The sequence below is a fragment of the Trachemys scripta genome, chromosome 1 (assembly GCF_013100865.1).
Source record: "Trachemys scripta elegans isolate TJP31775 chromosome 1, CAS_Tse_1.0, whole genome shotgun sequence".
In the NCBI taxonomy this organism is placed as follows: domain Eukaryota; kingdom Metazoa; phylum Chordata; order Testudines; family Emydidae; genus Trachemys; species Trachemys scripta.
Genome location: NC_048298.1, coordinates 26,161,720 through 26,185,405, shown reverse-complemented (window position 1 = coordinate 26,185,405; position 23,686 = coordinate 26,161,720). Strand labels below are relative to the sequence as shown.

Below are 23,686 nucleotides of genomic sequence, written 5' to 3'. Positions count from 1 at the left end.
CGCGCGCCCCACAGAAACAACCCCCCCCAGCGCTGCCGAAACACCCCCCCACCTGCCCAGCGCCGCCTGCCCCGCAGAAACAAACCCTCCTTCCCCAGTGCCGCCCTGTCGAAACAGCAGTATTGAACCTCGGTAATATGTTATAGTGGACTCTGAAGGTAGTATAATTAAGGTAAAAGAAAAATGTCTTTTTGCTAGAAGTAGAATAAGATCTCCCCCCCCACTTTGTAATCAATTGCCCTGTTGAATGAATGAGGTAGGCATGGAAGGCAGGCACCTCCAGACAGCTGCAACCCTTGGAGAGGGGATGGGAGCCAGACCAGATCAGTAGAACAGGTCAGCCACCAATTCGCCGCTCGCCTCCTCAGCCCCCCTCCCCCAGCTCACCTACTTACCCCCCACCACTGCCCACCCACTCACCTCCTCAGCCCCCCCCACCAGCTCACCTGCCACTGCCCGCCCGCTCACCTCCTCAGCCCCCTACCCCCACAGCTTGCCTACTCACTCCCCGCCACTGCCCACCCGCTCACCTACTCAGCAGCCCTCCTCACCCGCCGCTTGCCTACTCATCCCCCGCTGGCCGCACAGTGACCCCACCTACTGATCCCTGCAGGCCACACAGTGAGCCCACGCGGGCCGCATGCGGCCCCTGGGCCGCATGTTGTGCAGGCCTATGGCCTCGAAAAAATCAACATCCTCTGCAACCTCATCTGGTCCTGACAAAGGTTCATCTGAGATCACAGGAGTTTAGGTTCCCCAAAGACTTGTTGGTGTCTGCTGAGCTGGAGTCTCCGAATTGCTATAGGTACTGAGATCTGCAGGGTCTCTGAGACCTTGCCTTTCTCCAGTACCTTCGGGTTCTGTGGTATCATCTGCACCAGGGGGACAGCCATCCTTACCTCCAGTGTCTGCTCCGCCTCTGACCTATGCTGAAGACTCCTCTTCAGATTCTCAGATAGAATCATAGATATCTGTGCAGGCAGGGCCGGCTTTAGCAAGAGCGGGGCCCGATTCCTGGGGGCGGGGCTAGTTGCAAGCCCCACCCCCAGGAATCGCGCCGCGCCACGGGGGGGACGGGGGGAGAGACCCGAGCCGCGCCGCGGGGACCAGGACGGAGCCGAGCCGCAGGGACCGGGCCGGGCCAGAGCTGCTGGGGCCTGCGGGAACGGGCCGCGCCTCCCCGGAGCCCTTCTCGCGCCCCCCCCCCCCAACCCCCACCCCAGCTTACCTTGTGCTGCCGGCCCACCCCTGCTTCTTTTCAGACTTCCCGCGAATCAGAGATTCACGGGAAGCAGGGGAGGGGGCGGGGCGTTCAGGGGAGGGGAGGAGGGGCCGGGGAAGTGAGCTGGGGGCGGGGTGGACAGCTGCAGCGTGGGGCCCTCTTGGCGCGGGGCCCAATTCAGCCGAATCGGCTGAATCGGCCTCAAGCCGGCCCTGAGTGCAGGGATCCACTACTTCTCTCCTGACTGCTTAACTGAAAAAGAAGCCCCAAGAGCAGGACAATCTTGTGCCATTCTCACTGGTATGACCAGCACTGGATGCCTCCCCCTCTGTCTTATGCCCCCATCCATGACCATACTGGGACACATCATCAGCTTTCAAGAGCTCCTAGTTATACCTTTGAGGATCATCATGGAAGGCTCCATCTCTTGCTCCTAAACAGCACCAACCACAGGAGGAGTCGTTTGAAGAGCAAGAGGCTAGAGCAGACAAGGAGGTCACAACACATATTGTTATCGCCTCATCTTCAACAGATGAGGCTGTGATGCCTCTTCTGCCTTCTTACGCTGATGATTTTAGACAGTTTCATGAACTGATAAAATGCATTGCTGACTTGCTTCAGATCCCACTCGAGGAGGTCCAAGAGTTGCTACATAATCTCTTGGACGTCCTCCACAAGACAACCTCTGGACAAGTAGCTTTACCAGTGAATGAGGCTCTACTGGATCCTGATAAGACTCTGTCCAAGTACAACCACCTCACCACCTACACAAGCCAATTAGAAAGTACTATGTCCTAGCAAAAAATTCTGAGTTTATTTTTGCACACTCCACCCAACTGTCTAGTTGTGGAGGCTGTAAATGTGCCTGGTAGACAATACCACACTAAGTCTACACTGTACGGTAAAGACCAAGAAGCACCTCAACCTCTTCTGGGCGTAAAAGCTATTCTTTCATGACTCTCCAGTTTAGAATGGGGTGTTATCAGGCTCTGATGTCAATTATAGTAAACTCAACACTTTTATTAATCATCTTCCCCTGGAATACCAAGAACAGTTCCAGGCATCATAGCAGAGGATCAGCTCTTAGCAAGGATAAAGTTGCAAGCCTCCCTAGATGCAGTGGACACCGCAGCTCGTTCCATCTCTACTCTGTCACTATGCTTTGAGCATCTTGGTTGCAGCTGTCATGATTTCCTAGGGAGTTCCAGAATACCTTCCTTTTGACAGACTGAAACTTTTCAGTGAGTCCAACAATGAATCCTTGCACACCTTGAAGGATTTGGGGGCCACTGTGGTTTCTTGGTGTACATATACACCTGCAAGTTAAAGAAAATTTAGCAGATCACAACTGCAGAGATCGTATCTAGTACAGTTCTCCAACCTTTGTAGACATGCTGAATCACATGAGACTGATATATCAAAAGAAGAGACCTCCTGCCATGACAACTTCCCCCACCTAGTCCTCTTCATCAAAATGGACATGTTGATGAGGATTTGATTAAGAGTCTGGCACATCCCAACCTCGGGAATGTTCAGCTGCACCACCCTATTCACCTCCCTCATTTTGGAGGTGGATAGGGTATGTCCCATTTTTGCTTTGCATGAGAGCAAATTACATCCAATAAATGGGTTTTGGAGGTTATAACATCGGGTTACTTCATCCATTCTACCGGTTGTTTTACAAGAGCCCATCTTACAACCGTTTGCTAAGATAAGAAGTAATCTCTTTACTATGCATAGGGACCACAGAACCAGTTCCAGTCCAGCACAGGGAGGAGAGATTCTGTTCCAAGTATTTTCTAGTTCCAAAAAAGAATAGGGAATGGAGACCAATATTAAATCTGAGACTTCGAAACATCTTCATGAAATCACAGAAATTCAGGATGTTAACTCTAGCAGCTACAATTCCAGCATTAGATTCCAGGGATTGGTTTGCAGCTCTTGACGTTTAGGATGCATACTTGGTTCCTCAGTAGTTCTTGGGGATAGATGTTTCCTGTTCGACAGTGGTACAATAGGTCCTATAAAACAGGAGAAAGATCTCTGCTATAAATATTTACCTTTTAAAAGTGGAAGAGATTTCATCATTGTTGTATCCAGTGGCTGTTTCACCTGTTCATTCTTCCCTTTCTGCAGTACTTTTGGATTTAAAGAATTCTGATTTTTCTCTGAGATTGTTGGAGTTCATTTGGTGGCAATTACATCGTTTCATTCCCTTGTGTAGGGATTCTCAGTCTTTGCTTATCCCACAATGGCAGTATTCATCAAGGGATAGGTTAACCTTTTCTTGTAAATGAGAGAGTCTACTCCCATATGGGATTTGATCTTGGTCCTTAATAGTCACATGACACTTCCACTTCCACTTGAACTGCGAGCTAAGTGTTCTCTGCTGCATTTATCTATGAAAAGACACTCTTATTGGCCTTCACTTCTTTCCACAGATTTGGGGAATTAGGAGCACTGGTGGCTGATTCCTCCCCCTCTCCTCTTCACTGTTTTTTTCAAATATAAGGTATAGTTATGTCCATAACCCAAGTTCATACCTAAAATATTCTTGCTTGCTATCAGGCTGTTAATGTTCAATCCCCTTCAAATATAATAGCCCATTCTACAAGATCCCAAGGAACCTCAATGATATCATTTAAAAAATGTACCAGTTGCTGAAATTTGCAAAGCGGTAACCTGGGAATCAGTGCACACTTTTTCCAAACACTACGCCCTGGTACATACCACTAGATCAGATATGGCTGTTGGCATAGCAGTCCTTTCTTCAGTATTGGATCCAGCTCCAAAGCTCCCTCCTCCTTTAGGGGAGTCACCTGACCTGGGACACTACTAGCAGAAGAAGTTATTCACCTTGTGCAGTAACTTGAGTTCTTTGAGGTGTGTCCCCCCGCAACCTCCCAGGTGCTCCACTACTCACCCTTCTTTCTTCTGCTTTGGAGTTCTGTCTCGCGGGAGTTCACGGTAGGGAAGGGACTGAGAACAGTTTGCCCATGCACCTGTATATATCCTTGGTGCAGGGCGTGGGGATTTCTGAAGAGCATCTGCAGTCAGAATGCTCACTGCTCCTGAAAATTGCCAGTCAAAGGCGCATGGGGCACAAGCGCACCTGAAGTGGAGCAACCGTAGGGACATGCACCTTGTACAGTTACTGTACAAGGTGAATAACCTCTCCTTTTTTAGTTCACCTACTCCTGTTCATTCTATTTTGAATTTTCTTTTCAAACCTAGTCTGTTTAGTCACAGGCTGGTTTTCAGATCTCAATCCTCTTCTTCCCCCACACTCCGTGTAGCCCTCTTCTGTATTCAGTTCTGACAGAATCTCTTCTCTTATTTGGTCCTTGCTTATTTGGTCCCCTCAGTTACCCGCTCCCCTGTCACTTTCTTTGCCCTATCCCACCATCCTCCTTTTCACACCCCTGTCCGTCTCATAAGTCCAGAAATATGCTGTCCTGGAGTCTGGTGCAACTATGTGTGTGCCACTCCCAACAGCTTCTAGCTGCACTCTTGCTGCTGTCAAGGCAAACACAGATCTTACTATTATCATGATTTGTGTTACCATAGCGCCTAAGGGCCCTAGTCAAGGAATGTGACACCACTTGTGCTAGGTGCTGTACAAACACAGAACAAAAAGACTATCTGCCCCAGAGAGCTTACATTCTAAATGTAAGACGAGATAACCTGATACAATACAAACAGGTATGGGAAATGGGGACAGTATTCAGTAGGATTGGCAGCAGCCTAACTAGAGAGGTTTGCAGGTTATCAGTTTAATGCTTTGCTATATTTCTTTTATTTTACTTTCTGCTGATGAGATGTTTCCCATTTCTCCCTCCACAGTCTGCTTTGCAGATAAGAGTTCTGCTTGTGTCTGGTTCACCAGTGAAGTTGATTTTGACGCATAGACAACCTGCACATCTGATTTGATTTTCATTATTTTTTCCAAATATCCAATTTTTGCTTCTCCAAGAGCCTAAAAGCATTTCACTTCATTGGGGAGCCTTTCACAGCCTATAAAACAGTCATACAAGATAATCTTACATATGTGTGCGTTCCTTCCCATTAAGGCTGTTCCTGTACCTATTGAAATAGATGGCAACACTCTTACTGATTCCAGTGAATACAGGATCAGGCCTATAATGAGCCACCTCACTTGCCTCCTTGCCAACGACTCTTTTTTTTTTAATGGTTTAGGGTTTTTTTCATTTAAAAATGGGAACAAATTTTCAAATTCAAGTTTGGGGACTTAATAGTTCAATTCCTGTTAATTGTACGACTCCCAATGACATTATATGGGTGTACCTCACTTAGAAGATCTGTACCCTTTTGTGCAATTGTCATGATGGAATCATACTGCTCCAATCATCAAATTATTAGATTATGTCTCCATGTTTGCATTCTGTAAGTATGGTGAAATAGAGTGATTTGAATCTAGCATGTGAAATCAAACTTAGTATTAGAATTGAAAGAATACTTCTTACAATAATGGGGGGGGGGAAAAATGCTTGAAATCTTTTTTCTACAGCTTGCTCTCTGATAGAATTTTAGCAGATATGACTTCACTCATAACTTCAACAGTTTTGCAATAAGTTTCATATTTTGTAAAGCTCTGTTTCCAAAAAAAGGTCCTTGTAAGGTTATTGAAACATCCAGTTTTAAATTGCTTGTAAATTATCTTGGAATGTAAACAATGATTCCAAGCCAGCTGTGAGAGAGAACGAGCGAGAGCATTATTTTAGTAAGAATTCAGATGTATTTTGATAATGAACAATTGGGCATTAATGCCTACCACATTTCTTACGTGAAAAAGTTGCCAGTAATGTAAACCTCTTTTTCTGGCAAGGGGAGGTGTCATTATAGTTTAGTTTATGGTAGAGTGACTTTATCGCTGTTGAACTTCCTACTTGTATTAAACCTGTATGAACTAGTTGGGAATATGGGAGATAGTCCTTTCCATTTGATGTTTCACTTTGACTTTGAATTGCACCATAGGTATAAAAAAAAATTATTAAAGTGGAGTTTGATTGATGGAACATGATCGCATTCTCCTTGCTGTACATTACACTTCTAACCGAAAACTAAACCTTTTCAATATATATAGCTATGTTTGTAGGTTGAGATTTCAAAACCAACTACAGGATTTAACCACATGCAACTCCACTGAAATTACTGTGAATTGTGTGGCTAAATTCACTAATTAGCTTTGGAAATCACAATAATATTGTCCAATGAAAAAATATGAAAAATAACCCGAAATTTCTCCCACTTAAAAAATGTGTAAGCAATTGCAATTGAAATTAGCAAGTTTTGGTTCTCATTTTACAACTAAACATTTGTTTCACTCTGTTATCCCCAGACATAAAACTAGGTTAAAATGGAGTTAAGGTTGAGAGAGCACAGTGGTATCTGAAGGTTTAAAAACATAAGAGGAATTTGTAATTATCCCCCAAAATTGCATATGAAGGAAATTAGGGATAAGGTTAAATTTAAGGGAATTTCAAACATGTTTAGGTATGGAAATTCACAGTTAAGGCATCCAAATAACCTTAACTTTGCCCTGTAGTAATGCTGTGCAATAACTATACACCTATGAGTAGTGCCTTTTTAATGTTTATGGTCTCTTATTAAGTAATACTAGTTGTGAAAGACATATTTTTTTCATATTTTTCCCTCAAGGAAAAAAATTCTATTTTCCTTAGGGGAAATGAGTTCAGTTAAGTTAACTACAAAGAAAGTTTGGTTTCCTTGAAGTCCAAAACTGTGAGCCCAGTTTTGAAGTGTGGACACTTGAATCCCACATTTAGTCTTCATATTGAACACCCTAATAGACCTTACTAGAATAAAAGTTACTCTTGTGTACTTACAAAGCAAACACATTGTTCAGTATGAAAGCTGGGCTTAGGCACCTTCCTCCTCCTTTGGCCATTGCTAACAATGTTTGTTTAATCTATTAGCACTGATTGAGGCAAATCCACTGGTTTTCAGAGACTTCCTTGCTTAAAGACATTCTGTCTAGAAGGCTTGGAAAATTTAAATGGATTGTTCAAATTTTCACCTACCATAACTACCAAATCTCCTGTCCAAAGCAAAGAGGAAGGAGAAGACTGCTATTTAAGCCTGTGATACAGTTCTGGTCACCCCATCTCAAAATATATATATTAGAATTGGGGAAGGTACAGAGAAGGGCATCCAAAATGATTAGGAGTATGGAATAGCTTCCATACAAGGAGAGAGTAAAAATATGGGGATTGTTCCGTTTACAAAAGTGGCAGCTAAGGGGAGATATGATAGAGGTCTATAAAATCATGAATGGTATGGAGAAAGTGAATAAGAAAGTGTTAGTTATCCCTTCACATAACACAAGAACCAGGGGTCACCCAATGAAATTAATAGGCAGCAGGTTTAAAACAAACATAAGGAAGTACTTCTTCACTGAACGCACAGTCAACCTGTGGAATTCATTGCCAAGGGATATTGTGAAGGTCAAAAGTATGACTATAAGTATTAGATACATTTGTGTAGGATAGGTCCATGAATGGCTATCAGCCATGATGGTCAGGGATGCAAACTCGTGCTGGGTATCCTTAGCCTCTAAGTACCAGAAGCTGGGGATGGTTCACTCTATCATTGCCCTGTTCAGAGGGAATGAACAGAAGCATCAGAAGACAGGATATTGGTCTGACCCAGTATTCCATTTTTATGTTCTTATTATTAGTAATGAAGTTGACAGTTTTATAACACATAAAACCCATCCTGAAGTGACTGTAATATGTCACTTGTGCCATAACAGAGCAGAAAACAAAAACAATGTTATGCAAAAACACTGTGTGTGGTTGCAAGCTCACTTGCAGCAGTCGTATATATGTGTAAGGTAAAATTGTGAAACATCAAAAAAAAAAAAAAGGTAACTAGTTTTTCCATTGCTCTCTGTTATTGATTTGAGAATGTGAAAATGAAACTGTTGTGCAGTTCTTTGTGTGTTAAATAAAATGGCAAGAATTGTATAGGTGAGTGTCAGGAAAGTCGTTTGATGTGTTTGACAAAATATGGCAGGCTAGAAATTCAAATAAAATAATAATGTAATTGAGTATTAAGCTAATTGTCAAAAGCTACTTCTTCCCTACAGTAAAAACACTCTTTATTACATGTTAGTATGTTTTTTAAAAGGAACAATCCTCTGGTCTAAATGATTATACTAAACTGGTGATTTGTGTGGAATGTGTTAGAAATACATACCCTTCAGCATAACAAATACAGAACGTTTTATTCTGATTTAAACAAGTAGGACATATCTGTGTTTTCAAGTTTATTTCCTTTTCTTCCTCTTGCTTCCTCAGCATTACTAGGTAAGGAAGCTTGCTCAAACTGACTTGTAACATGTTCTGAGTCTTCAAGGTGGATGTTCACAAGTAGTTCAGGGAGAAAAATACCCTTATGATAATTCTTTAATCTTTCTTAGCTAATAAAAAGCTCTTTTATTATTAAGAAAAATGTGTCCGTTTTCCCCCTGACTTTACACATCTTTTGAGTTGATGCTATACCTACTCATGTCTAAAAATGAATTAATCTTATCCATGCAGGATGAAGTTCCTTCCAGGATGAGCACTCTGTTTTTGCAGAGTTGTAGTCTGAGTCATTTACTTCTCTTCATATGGTTGTTGATGTCTGTAGCTTAGTTAATAGCACAAATGAGAGCAAAATGGGGAAAATAAGTGTGTGAATGCAACTTGCCCTTACATTTTGGAGCAGGCAAACTCTGGTCATGCATTTGGAGGCGCTGTAGATTATGAATGGCATTTAGACTATTGAGAATAAGAGACGGTGTATAAACCTTATTGTACAGCCAGAATTTGAAAGGTGTGCTTATTCGGTCAGACTTTTAGCTGCTTTGGTATCTGATGTATGTACTTATTCTTTGGGGAGCAAACTTCTCTTCTCAGAACACAACAGCTGTTGTATGGTGGTGTATATATTCTTAGAACCAAAGACAATCTGAAACTTGTAGTCATTAATTCACGAAGATCTGTAAAGTTTGTGTATCTGTTGAGTATTAAGGGTGAAAGTCATCATGGGTGTAAGAGTGGTTTTGCATTCATAACACAAACTGAATATTCAACTGCTGTGTGAGGCCCTATTGGATTAATCTTTTTGGTAGAGTGTGTCTTCAGCACCTGTAGCCTATGCTCTGTGCAGTGACACTTGGATAACATCAAGTAGTTTATCCCATATTTGACATTCCAATCTAGTGGGAAATATTGTTTGAATTTTAATTAATGTCTCTTATTTGTTTTTTTTTTTTTTTTAAGAGCTTAAGAGAAAATAAATCTCCTTTATTTGCATTAGCACTACTAGCTTTGCATTAGCAAGCTAACTATTACTAATTTTATTCCTTATTTGTATAATGCCTTTACAGTGAAGTAAACAGTACAGTTTAGACTTTGAACAGATGCTGTTATATTGGTATGTGACAAAGGAAGTAAACAAACAAACAAAAATACACATTTTAATTTCAAGCTGAAAAACATTAGGGGGCAACGGTAATATTTTTCCAAAGAGGGAAAAAATATAATCTTAACTAAAACCTGCCAGCTTCTCACATTTGTTGTTTGTATTGCAGGGGCACCCATAGACTTACTCAGGCTTGGGACTGCATTGTGTTAAGTGCTGTATAAACACTAAGGAAAACCATGAAGTACTTGAAATCTAAGGCTCAAAATGCAGACACGTGAACACAGAGTTCAGTGTTTAGCATTAAATTAAGCCCATGCATAAGTCTTTATAGAATCAGGATCTAAGAATACAAGCAATACATGGAGACTGCAGGAGAGGCATACACTAAAGTGTAGAAGGGCTTTATTTGTATGTGTTTTATATAAAATCACGTTGGCAATATCCAACTGTTGTGGACATCTTTGTACCAGATGGATTTAACTAATTAGTGTAAGTTTGAAGAGAGACTAAAATGACCCCAAGGGACTGGAGGGATTGATTTACTGGAAACTACCTACCATAGCTTGTTTAAACTATTAACTGGGATGGGAGGGCATAAATTTGCATATATTTGGAAGGTGTTAACATCCAGGAGGGAGCAGAATTACTGACAGTGATGCACTATGTAATTAAGAATAATGGCTAATTTAAGTAATAAAGAAATATTTAGGCTATGTATGGTGGAGGGAAATTGGGGGAACATCCTGATACAGATCTCGGACTGTGTAAGTGATGAGAGATCTCCTTATGGAAGTAGTGGAAAGTGTGTCACTTAAACCACCCTAACATTAGACTAAACAAAGCACTAAAGGATGTACTATATGAACTCCTTTGCTGGGGGAAACGGGGACTAGATGATTTGATAAGAATTTTCTAAGTGCAATAGCTACTCTTTCCAGTGTCGGGGTTCTTTATTCTGCTGAAAAGCAACATTGTGTGTGCTTGTAAAATATATGTGATATTGGTCAGTATCCATATGAGATCTAGGTATTTCAAGGGTTACTTTATTACATTCAATACGTTTTTGTGTATATATCACTTTTATATGAAGTATCTCTTTTTTAATAACGAGAAGTAAAATGGAACAGTACTTATCTAACGTGGCATGTAAATTCCTCTAGAGATGCCTTCGCGTGTATGTAAAAACTATGGTGCACATTGTGTTTTGTGCACCAAAAATATGTTGACATAGTATTTTGTGGACTAATACAAGAACGTCCCTATTCCAAAGAGTTTTAATTCGAAGGTCCCAATCCTGTAATTTATTGAACACAAACAGGCACTTGTGTGATTTGTCCATGCGCCGTGTATTGCAGCGTTGGGACCTTAGTTTAACAATTTATGAAGAAAGGAAAGGGTGGGAATGGTTGTAAAGAAGTTGTGGTGTAGAGTGTTTCTGTGCTTCTTGTAGTTTCAGGATTCTTTTAAAGTATGTTGTAAAATTATATTTCATTGCAGGGAAGAGAGGAGAGCTTCTGTTGGAAGGCCAGCTGAAAGTGATATTTTAGGAGAGACTGAAAGGATAAGCAGTAGCTAAGCACTTGGGATCAGGAAGTCACTTCTGAAGTGTGCTCCGTATTTAGAGGGCAACATGAAAAGGCCCAGAGATGAGTGGGAGGGAATGAACTAGCATGCAAGACATTGTACTTTAGATAATTAGTAGTATAAACACTTTTATACAGTGTGTGGCTATTAGTAAAGAATGAATGGGCACATAAGAGTTAATCATGGTCACATTTTAGAGAAGAGGAAGATTTTTGAAGCAAGATCTGAAGACACTTTGTCTCTGGGGGAGAGGGGGAAGAGTTCCAAAGCAATGGAGCAAGGAAGGAGTACCCCCCTCACCTATGGAAAGTCTTGGGGTGGGGAAAGACAGGAGGTCAATACCGAGGGAGTTTGACATTGAATTTGGAGATGGGCCTCTTAACACAGTCATGTGTTTCCCTTCGTCTGCTCTTTTCTTTTATTTTCTTGAATTTTTTTTTTTTTTTTTTAAACCTCATCACTTGGCTGGTGTATGAAATACGTGTTACAAATGTCAGGACTAATACAGTTCCAGAAAGCATCTCCAGTTGCTTTGAGATGCAAATTGCTCTTTTAGCCAAGGTTATGGCTGCTTTTTAACTTATGTGCATGTGATTTTTTGCTTCTGAAAGGCTGACAGCCCCAGAGACTGAAGTTCTCTGTGGAACAGGTAATATACAGTATACAAATTAACACATACTCCCTTTCAGTGTACCTCAACTCTAACCTGGAGGATTCACCTCTGGGTGTGTGAATAGCTCAGTTTCCAGGTCTGCTCAGTCCATATATAAGGCTATCAATAATAGTGTGTTACAGTCAGTTGTGGTAGTGTCTTTTTAGGATGTGGAAACTTGTCCTATGGGAACTTGACTTAGACAATTAAATCATTTCATATAAGCCACCAAACATCTATTGCATGATAACAGTTGTTAGTCGTTGGGTTTAAAGTGCCTACCTAAAGGTGAAAAGTTTTATATCCCATTATAAAATTCATAATTTTACTAGATATTTTATCCTGATTTTTGCAAGTGGGATAATCACATTTTAAATAAGACTCATTAAGTTATTTCTCTTATGGAGATAGTAACTTAATCATTAAAATGTCCAGCACACCTGAGAAAGGGAGGAATTAGGTATTTTGTATAAAGAGCTGCTTTGCTGCTTGAATATCATGGTAAAATAAATGAGTATAGAGATCAAAAACTCTTTGCTTTCTTTCCACAGTGTTTACCAGCAGTCTTTTTAAATAAAAAATGTAAGTTTGTTTTTTTCATGCCAACAAAATTTTCAAATGCTCAGCTTTCTTTGGAAAAAGATCCCTCTGTATTCTTTGGGAATTTGGGGGAGGTTGTTATTTTGAACCATTGCTGGATGAAGATCTCTTTATATTTTCCCTCTCCCCAATTTCTCCTACTCTGGCAGAATTTGGAATGAGGTAGATAAGGTGGGAAAGATTGAGGATGTTGTCATCCTGTACTGGCTTGGGGGAGAAAAGAGATTTTCCTGATTAGGCAGCAGTAGCGGAATCATTTTCTCTTCTTTCAGATTTAGTCCATATCTAACGATAAAAGAAGAGGACAAACTAAATTGAATTTTCTATGAATTGCCTGATGGCCGAGTGGTGGAATATAAGGAAATACTGGCTTTCTTCTGCAGTATTGGATATTCTGACAGCAGTAAGTAAAGGAATCCATAATAACGCTTACTGAAGTGGGAACACTCATGGATTTACAGGCTCTTTCTATATAGGAGAGCATGAGCATGCTTAGCATTTTCCAAACTCACAGATGTAAGGTGAGGATATTTCTTTTTCTAGAAGGTGTCTTTTATTAGTAATTTTCTTTGCTAGAAGAATTGGGAGATTGCAGGCATTAGCTATTGTCCCAGGAACATTCTCTTTGAAAAGAAGTCATTTCAGAACCTAGTTTAGTTGTCATCTTGATAGAGAACATCTTAAAGACATTAGGATAGAAATCCATGAAAATTTTGTGTTTTATTAAACTTGACATTCAAAAGAAAGAAGAGGTTGTTCATCTTTTATTATGTTGTTGTGGGATTGAGGATTTTTTTTACATATTTATAGAAGATTACCTTTCTTTAAGAAGGAGCCTATGCTCAGCTGAAGATAATGTTTCTTCTCAACTGTGTCTGCCTCCTAGACTAGAAGTTGTTGATGTGAGGACAGTTAGGAAGGATTTCTTTATTAGATCTTTGTGATAGCATCATAGTCATCTTTTTCAACATATACGAATTGCTGTAAATTATGTATTTATATTATAGTAAGTCTTAGAGGTCCCAGTTAGATCAAGGCCCCATTGTGCTAGATATTGTACAGATACATGGTAAGAGAATAGTGAAAAAGCTACCATCTAAATAGGTAAGGCATACAAAAGAAAGTGTTATCTCCATTTTAGAGATGGGGTATGGGAGCACAGAAAGATTTCCTCCAGGTCACTCAAAAATTCTGTGACAGAACCAGCAACAGAACCCAGATCTTGAATACTATTCCATTGCCCAAAGACCATTATTTTTCTCTGAAATATTAATGTAGCTTCCCAAGCTAGTTTGTGAATGCTGTCCATGTCTTGTCTGATTGCTTAAAAGTCAGTTATTCACTTGCAGCTCTGTACATAGCATAAGAAGTAGTGGCACATTTTCTGCGCTCAGGTTCTCTCCTTAGGTTTTTAAGATCAGGCTTGACAAAGCCCTAGCTGGGATTATTTAGTTGGGGATTGGTCCTGCTTTGAGCAGGGGGTTGGACTAGATGACCCCCTGAGATCCCTTCCAACCTTGATATTCTATGATTCTAGGAAGGTTGGTTGACTTAAGAGTCAACATAAGTGTAACATTTTAATCAATTTGTATTAATTTGACAAACGAGAGTAAGAGACGTGACATACTTGCAATATTTCTACTGGAATATAATCACTGCAATGTGTAAATTGTGGATTTAACAAAACAGAAAGTTGCCTATGCCAGCCAGTTAACTAAATGCTCACCACTCCATTATCCCAGCAGAGACTTCTGCAGGGTTATCTAGTGGAAAACAGGGATGAACTGGAAAACATCAGTAAAGTTTGGAAATATCAGCCTTTCAGATGTTTAACCTACCTAACAGCTGCAGTTTTAGGAAATGGGAAACTTGATGAAAGGAGGATCACCAATAGTCTGTACAGTAGGTGATGGTTATGTACTATGCTTTTTGATACAATATTCACAAGAGAAAAGTGAATTGTCTCATTTTAGAATGTTTTTCCATAAATGGATTTCTCATAAATGCATGTGTTAACAGAGCTTCCTGTTCCAAGAAGGTCCGTGTAGAAAATCCTTGATTGTTTGGGACACAGTAATACTACACCTGCATCATTAGTATGTGCTTATTTCTTAAAACCTAGGGCTACTATGGCATAGGAGAGAACACTGACAAAGGTTTGTACTACCTATCCACACCCCTTCAGCCAGTCAAATGAGTTTCTCAAGTCAGTCTGATTCTCTCCCTCCCTTCTCAGCCTCTTCCATTGCTTCTCATATAGCCTGTTTTGGCCTTTCCAAACTATCAACAGACTTGCAATACAGTATTTAGAAGCATTCCAAAGATCATTTGCATGAATTGATTTAATGTGAAAAAGGCTCATGTTTCCTGTAGAATAGAATTTCTTTTGTTTTCGATACCTGTTTAAAGATGAAACTTTGCTCTTTTAATTACAATTTAAAAAAAATTAAAATCCTGAATTGTCTCTTAGGGAAAAATATATCACTGTTTTGTAGGTATAGTTTCTTCTTTGAGCAGGGATTCCACTGTAGATTCATGTGCACATCATGCACACAAGACTGGATTTTGATTAGCAATGTCCGGGGTCACGCATGCCCCATATCGCCTCATGCTCTTATATGAATGTATAAAGGGTGGGTGGCCAACCCTCTCTTGGTTCTCCGTTACCACCCAGGACAGTGAGATGGGGCTGCAGTGAATGTCTGACCTGCAGGTTCTTAGTTCAGGCTAAAGATCTTCGAAATCTGAGGTGTCAGGGGGAGGGATAGCTCAGTGGTTTGAGCATTGGCCTGCTAAACCCAGGGTTGTAAATTCAATCCTTGAGGGGGCCACTTAGGGATTTGGGGCAAAATCAGTACTTGGTCCTGCTAGTGACAGGTAACAGCAGGATACCAAGGGAGGAAAAGTAACTTTTGAAGTGGTAAGAGAGTGGCCCATTACAGACAGTTGACAAGAAGGTGTGAGTAACAGGAGGGAGAAATTAGTATTGGGGAAATTAAGTTTAGGTTTTGTAATGACCCAACCACTCCCAGTCTTTATTCAGGCCTAATCTGATGGTATCTAGTTTGCAAATTAATTCCAGTTCTTGGTATCCTGCTGTTAATTGATTTATCTCGTTAAACTGACCTAACACTTGGTAAAGCAACCCCCATCCTTTCATGTATTTATACCTGCTCCTGTATTTTTTACTTCATACATCTGATGAAGTGGGTTCTAGCCCATGAAAGCTTATGACCAAATAAATTTGTTAGTCTCTAAGGTGCCACGAGGACTCCTCCTTTTTTTTTTTTGCTGATACAGACTAACACGGCTACCACAAAACTTTGATATTTGTCTCACGGGAATTCACCTGCAGACTACAAAGTCCAAAAAGCAAATGCGAATTAGCAGGCATGGACACCAACACAGGCTCCCAACAATGTGTGTACTATATTTTAAGTTGCTATGGCAGTCCTGTTGCTGGCTTGGTAGCATCACCTCTACTCATGAGAGCCAAAACAGAAGAAGGATCATTAATTGAGGGATACACATCAAGACTGCGGTCCTGCATGGGAACCAGAAAGTGAAACTTAACCAGTCTAGTTTCACTGTCCAAGTTAAATAGAATGTAAGAAAGTAAATAGTAATAAGGAAGCTAGCGTTAAAAAAAATCAGTTGTGTAATCGAAGATGTTAGTAAAAATAATTATTTAAAATGCGTGACACTGCCTTTCTGAATCTGTTGACACAGTATAAATTAATGGTTTTGATCACTGCTCATTTTGATTGCCAGATAGAACATTCAAAGGTATGTTTATTTCTAGAAGGCTGTTCTCTTATTTCTGCATGTTCTGCTGAGATGAATGTAATACAAAATGTTTATTATGAACCCTAGTATAGTTGGGAAGCTGGAGTACAGAAGCCTTTTTGTCAGAGGTAGTCATTTATACTTCTCTGGCAAAGACTAAGAAATGAATTTGGTCACGGACCCACTCACTTAGAGCCTCTCACTGAAGTCAATGGAAATACTTCAGTTGATTTTAATTGTGCTTAGATTGTGCCCTTGCGTCTCTCACAAGGAAAGCTATATTTTGAGGTTCTCAGTTTTGCCCCTTTGTACTGACATCTTTCCTACTTGGCAGGATTATTTTTAAAGGTTTGGTGTAGAGACATCGCTACAGCCATTTAGCTAAAGAGAGCATAAGAGCTGAACTTTTATCTGAAAACAATTAGAGAAAAATATACAGTACAATAACAGAACTCTAGACGACTGTGTACGTATAATATATACCAGTGGTTCTCAAACTAGACCGGGGTGTCAAACATATGACCTGTGGGCTAGATCTGTCCTGAATTATGTATTTTTGGCCCACTAGACACATTCAGTTCGTGTGGAATATCAGCTTTCATTTTTTAAAAAGTAAGTTTCGAGCCTTGGTAGCTGCAGAGAGAACTTCTGAAACATGAACCAACTATAAACTGAAGTCATGATGTTGGCCTGAATCTGCACAGAGCCTGAAACAATGATTCTGTCTCCTAATCTCACTGCAACATCTGCGCTAAAGCCCAGTGATAAACACTTGATAATATTAAATATTAACTATTCCTTTGTTGATCACTTTAGCAGATAGAATGGAAAATGGGGAAAAGAAAAGCCTGAAAGGGTGGGAATTGGGGGTTGCTACAGGGAAGGAAGAATAGAGGGACTGACAAAGATGGAGAGAAACTGGGGAAAGAAGAGAAACAAAGGGCAGAAGTAGCAGTGGCCAAAAAGGAAGCAGATTTTCTTACTATGTGACAATAAGATACAGAGTAAATAATAAGTTTAGTTACTATGTAAATACGGTATTCTCCCATTAATTTCTGTGCAAACCGCCCACTCACATCATTGGAAGTTAATGTGTATATATAGAGGGGGTTATGAAGTCTACAGTTCTATACCCTAAACATACAATCCAGCCATCTTGTCCAAGTGTGTTTGCCACCCCTTCTTTATATTCCATCCCACCCACTTGGCTCAGAGCAGATGAGCTGAGACCCCATCCTTAGCACATATACTAGAAACAGTATTCACATAGATCAACTAAAGCATAACCCTTCTTTGAGAGATTTCAATTAAACATGCAAGCTTGGGACAATGTGGAGGAAGAGGGTGGGGTTAAAGGCAGATGGAGAACCTGGGTCAGCCTGGACAGGAGAGTTGTGGGAGCCATGAGCCTTCAGGATGGATTGAGATGAAACCTGGAGCAATCTCATCCATTATGTTCCTGCATCCCATTACTCCCCTTGTATTCTCCCATCTTTCTCAGCTCATCTTCCCATTCCCTTGAGCCTCTGCTTCCGTCACCTCTGTGCCATCACAACCCTAAGGTGGCTGCTGCCTCCACCTCTTCTTTTGCAACTCAACACAGCTGGACATTAGAATAAGAAGCATTGAAAGCAGAGAAGATATGATCAATTTGGTTAGTGTTGGTACAATGGAAGGAATCATGGCAGAGGGAACCCTCCTGATTCCTGGCAGCCTTGCTGGGAGCATGGGAAGACTGTAGTTGGAGCTGGAGCAAGCGTAAAGGAATTCTGAAAGAAAGACGCAGGCATTTTATCTTTAAAGTTGTAAACAAAGACAAGTTTCAGGTCCCACCCACAATCTGAGAGTCTGGTATGCAACACATTATAATAGGTGCAGCAGCTCCTTAAGACTTAAAATTAAACTCCCTTAAAGTGAAGGTTACACAACAGTTTCAAATTAAGTCACCTGCACCTTACTGAATTGTTCAAGACTTTATGCTGAATTTTTTAGGCTTGAATTGAGCCCATAGGTAAAAGAATTTTTTTTTTTTTAAATCTGCCCTACAAATGAAAATGAAATAGTAGAAAATTGTAGTTGGCAAGGAAATAGTCAGGAGGAGCACCTTTCAGTGTTCCAGAAGAATCTTGGTTTGATTAGATCAATTTAAATGCCTTTGCAAATCATTAATTGAGTATACATATAGTAAGATGGTAGAGTGTTGAGCTGAGGAAGGCTTCAGTGCACAAGAGTTATGGAGCTAACTTAGCTGCCTAGTGAAAAATCTAGTCAGATGCATAGCTGCAAAAAGACAGGGACATCTTGGGCTGGAGGAATGGTCTGGACTTCAGACCATTTAAAATGTAAAAAGGTTGGTGGGAGGGCTCTCTTACCCTGTAAGGAGTTCAAATGGTGAAGTAAGGCCTCCATAAGTAGATGATCTCCCTCTTATGCACTTTTGGACACCTGCACAAGTTATGTTGTTGGTAAACTCCTAGGATAAAATAAGTGAGTACTAAAATTCCTTAAAATTCAGTGAGGGAAAATGTGCTTTTAGTTATTGCTTCAGCCTCTAGATCTTTTAAGATGTGAAGGAGTTGAGGGGAGGAGTTCCCATTGTCTTTATTAGGTGTTCAGGATGCATCCTAAAGATGTGCATCTTTGAGAATCTCTTGCGGCCCTCCTAAGGTATGTGTGGTACTGGAAGTTGGAGCCAAATCGTTCCAGATTTTGAAATGTACATGCACCATTTGTAATCCAATAGGCCTTTAGAATTCTGGAGGAAAAACACCTTTTCAGATATTTTTTAATTTAAAAAAAACTTGGACATTTCAGGAAAAAAAAGTTACTTAAATGATTGATTAGTTGTTCAGTTTGATCCAAACCAATTCAGATTCAAACAGGTTCTTATCACAGAAGGCATTCTAGGGCTGTGAATCCAAATATGTCTCTTTACACCACTGAGTCCAGTACCAGAATTTTCCTTGCTTTGCTAGCACTTGGAACTGGTAGGGCACAGGTAGTTAAAAAAAATTTTGTCAAGGTCCAAATTTCTTTGTCAAGGTATAGTCAAGGCCCAGACTCCAGAGGAAATTAAATAATAATAATAATAATAATAATAAGTAAATAAAAAGATTTTTGGGGTCCATTCTAAAGAAGCTGGCAGTCTGGATTTGGCCCGCGGTCTGCCTATTGACTACCCCTATGGTAGGGTCTCTGAGAAGATCAATCCACTCCCACCTTGGATACTCTTCACAAGTATGTCTAGCCATTCCCAGTCAGGCAGTGCAATAATTAAACCTTCAGTCAGTGTTGATATCGGTTTCTGTGTAAACTGTAATTAATGGGAAATTCCCAACATTATTTAATATCTCCAACACCCTAAATTGATTTAATTAGCCATAGCACCTGGGAGGCAGCATAGCATTCTCGGTTATTTATGAGTCACAGGTGTCACCACCCAGGCTGTAATCTACTGGTGAAGATTACTTGCTGCTTCTTTCTTTCTGGTGGTTCCCTTCCACTCTCCTTGGTCACTGTTCTATCTTTGGCTTCTTAGGGCTTGTCACCCCCCTGATCACAGCAAGTTTGAGCGCTTTAAAGCGCTAGTGTGGACAGGCTCTCAGCGCTGGGAGCCGTGCTCCCAGCACTCGGAGCTATTCCCCTTGTGGAGGTGGATTACCTGGAGCCCTGGGAGAGCTCTCTCCCAGCGCTCACGCACTCCTGTGGGAGCGCTTTGAAGTTTCTAGTGTAGACGTAGCCTTGGTTTACATCTACACTTGACAGGAGGGGTTCTCCTGTCACTAGTAGCTCCTGACATGCAGTAGCTAGGTCGATGGAACAATTCATCGACCTAGCACTGTCTACACTGGGTTTTCGGTCAGTTTATCTTCATTCCTCAGAGGTGTAACAACTGTAGCTGGGTCGATCTGATTTTCTAATGTAGACCAGCCCTCAGTGCCTTTGTTGAAAAGTCATTTGCCCTCTGCTTTCTTCTCCTTAACTACTTGTGTGTTAACTTGCATTGTCTTTGGTGCTTTGATTTATTTGTATTATGTTAGCATCCAAAGGGTCCCAATCAGGACTGGGGATCAGCTGAACTAGGTGCTGTATGAATACCCAGTCTCTTACCTGAAGAAGAACAACTTGGTCTAATTCATATAATTTTGTTTCCTTGATTTCTACACTAGTGACTTCAAGCTTGCTTTACCTTGTTTAGCTCACCTAGGATGGGATTTTCAAAAGCACTAGCCACCTAAACGACTTAGAACCACAAATCATATTGACTTTTGCTGGGACTTGAATTTCCAAATCAAATAAGCACTTTTGACAATCACACCCATTGACTTGTCACTTGGCAGAGCTAACATTTCACAATTTGAATTACCTTGATACTATATCTCTTGTGTATCCAAATTTCTTCTCTTTTTGGGACTTAGAACCCGTTTACACTGCTCCGCAGTTCAGACTACAAAGGTGTGAATAGTGGCGCACACCAAAGTGCTGCCCTGTAATCCCCTTGTGTGGGTGCTGTGGGCATGAACTAAAATGTTCCTAGATCTCATTAACTTAGTCCTCTTCAAACAGCGGCAAATTATTGAGAAGTAGGAACTTTTTAGTGCGAACCTGCAGCATCTGCACAGAAGAGTTTTACTCAGTTTAATTTTACTCAGTTCATAAAAATGTGTGGTTTTGGTAACAAGGTGATTAACATTTAATCTTTATAGTTGTCCAGTCCCTGAAAATTCATATAGGATCTGGCATTTTCAAGAATAATATGAAACCAATATCAACTAACTACTGATGCAACTTCACCTCTTTTCACAAAAGGAGAATTGTTACTTGTAATAAAACTTATATTAGATGGAAGGAGTGGACACTTATTTCTAACATAAGGGAGCAGCTAAACATGCTTGCATAACAGCGCAGTTGCCTTTGTATTGTGTTTCGGTTTCAGGTTTCAATTCACCTCTCAAACCACTCAGATTAGATTTTTGTAAAAGTGATCTTATGTAGTGAAAGAGGTTTTCTCTTTCACTGTCATTGAGCTAGAGTGGGAGAGAATATATCTAACAAATTTCTAGCCCTAGAGTTTTTCAAATCTATAACTTGAGCTGAGGGTCCAGGTTGATGAATGTTTTTCAGTGTACCTATCAGTGCGACATTTTTGTCAATCTAAACAAGTTTCACTTCAACACTGACTTATTAAACATGACCAAAATTAATTTTTAGTATATAATTTTACTAAATGTTCAGCGGAGCAATTATTACATAAGGTGGAATGTATGTTTACAATTAATAGGGGAGCATGATTCCTATATAATAAAATACAACTTCTCTAACAGTCAGCATTGTGAGGTCCTTGGTGCTGTGATCACCTTAGCTCTGCAGTGGAGGGAACATTCCTTTCCTGAGTTTTTCTATACACTTAGATGTAACTGATTATGTATAGTGTGCTCTACATGTAGAGAAGGAACTTCATATAAGTCATTTGACCTTGATTGTTACTACAAGTAATCCTTACTTTCTATGTGTATTATGATGGAAAGTTAAAAATTATATCTGACATCTGCAGTAGCCTTTGAATGTTCGTGCCACACTCTGCAAAGGCAACATATTTTCTTTGTTTTCTGTGATTTCTGTTTTTTTTAATGCATCCGTTACTAAAATAAAGTCTGGCAAAATTGGATCATGTTATGGATACAGCTATCTTATTGTTTACAAATGTTACTAATATAAAAACTATAAACACAAGAATTCCCTAGTACAGTAAGGCTTATTCTCTGAAAAATGCAATAAAGTATGTTAATAGAAATATTGATCTTATGACTTTATTCTATAGAAGTCAGGATTTCTACAGTCAACTTTTACCATCCCTTCGCCCCTCTTCCTTTTCCCACACTCACATGGGTATGACACATAATCATATAATGTCGGACAATATTACATGCTATTACTCAAATATTTAGTTTTCAAACACAGGCTGTGGTCCTATATAAATATGTTCTACGGCAATTGTGGTAAATTATCAGATGATAAAGGTACATTAGTATGTGAAAGGTTTACCGTATGACAACTAGATTTGGACAAAGTATTTGTAACAAGAAATGTTGTTTATCAAAATATGCTCGTTTTTGAGTTTGACAGTGGAGGCAATTTTATAGACGTTTGTATTTCTTGAGTTAAAATTTGTGCAAATATTTTTGTTCTCATTAAGATGTCTGAAAATATATTGTGACAAATGTTTGTGCTTTTTTTTTTTAAGTTTTGAGTTGGACTGGTTTAGGTACAACTGGTTAGATAAGTTTAGCAAGGTGATTGCCCTGGTTCTTTGGTTGGTTGAGCCTATCCATGTTGTCAGAAGAGTTAGCAGACATGATTCCCCATTTTTTCTCTCTGAAGGAGTGGCTGTATTTCATGTGCTTTCTCTGAACTATTAAAAGTAGGGTTGGGGGCAGGGAGCAGATCTACCTTAGGGAAGCCACAGGCCAGGGGGAATACAGGAAATGCATAATTTTCTTTCTCTTTTACCTCTCCCCCTCCTAAGTTGGGGCATATCCCCAATAAATGTTCCATCTGTAGGTCTTTTCTAAAAGAACCAGAAAGCTAGAAAGGCTGACATCAGACTTTTGGATAGCTCTTTGTGGCTTGACTTGTACCTAGGCAAGCGAGACCTTCCTGTACCAGCTCAATCTGAGTTCAGAAGTGCCCTGAGCTCCAGATCAACAGCTGGCTCCCAAGTCTGTCATCTGTGATGGCCCTGGTTGCAGATGTGATAGGGCAGTTAGATTCCTGAGACAGGGGTGCCATTTAGAGGGGTCAGGGGAGGGCTTTAGCGCCCCCCTCCAGTTTTGTAGGGGAGGTCTACTCACCCTAGCCCCATTTATATTCATAAATGATCTGGGAAAAGGTGTACACAGTGAGGTTGTAAAATTTGCAGATGATACAAAATTACTCAAGATAATTAAGTCTAAGGCAGACTGCGAAGAGTTACAAAGGGATCTCACAAAACTGGGTGACTGGGCAACACAATGGCAGAAGAAATTCAGTGTTGATAAATGCAAAGTAATGCACTTGGCAAAATATAATCCCGACTATACATACAAAATGATGGGGGTCTAAATTAGCTGAACCTGTCAATAAAGAGAACTTTATTCATTTATCATTCTGGATAGTTCTCTGAAAATATCTGCTCAATGTGCAGTGGCAATTAAAAAGCTAACAGAATATTGGAAATTATTAGGAAAGGGATAGATAAGAGGAAAAATATTATATTGCCGCTATATAAATCCATGGTATGCCAACATATTGAAAAGTGTGTGCCGACTTGGTCATCCCGTATCAAAAAGATATATTGGATTTGGAAAAGGTACAGAGAAGGCAACAGAAATGATTAGTGGTATAGAGCA

The 23,686-nt window shown here is 40.2% G+C and overlaps 1 protein-coding gene across 4 annotated transcripts in view; it reads left to right on the top strand.

The window, feature by feature from the left end:
• ATXN7L1 (ataxin 7 like 1) overlaps positions 1-23,686 on the top strand; it is a 166,194-nt gene that overhangs the window by 16,867 nt on the left and 125,641 nt on the right. The window contains exon 2 of one of the 4 annotated variants that reach the window (XM_034766486.1): positions 12,785-12,915. The exons of the other annotated variants lie outside the window; for them this stretch is intronic. The gene's annotated coding sequence lies outside the window, so the exon portion shown is untranslated. The remainder of the gene's footprint in view (positions 1-12,784; positions 12,916-23,686) is intronic. 4 annotated transcript variants of the gene reach the window in all.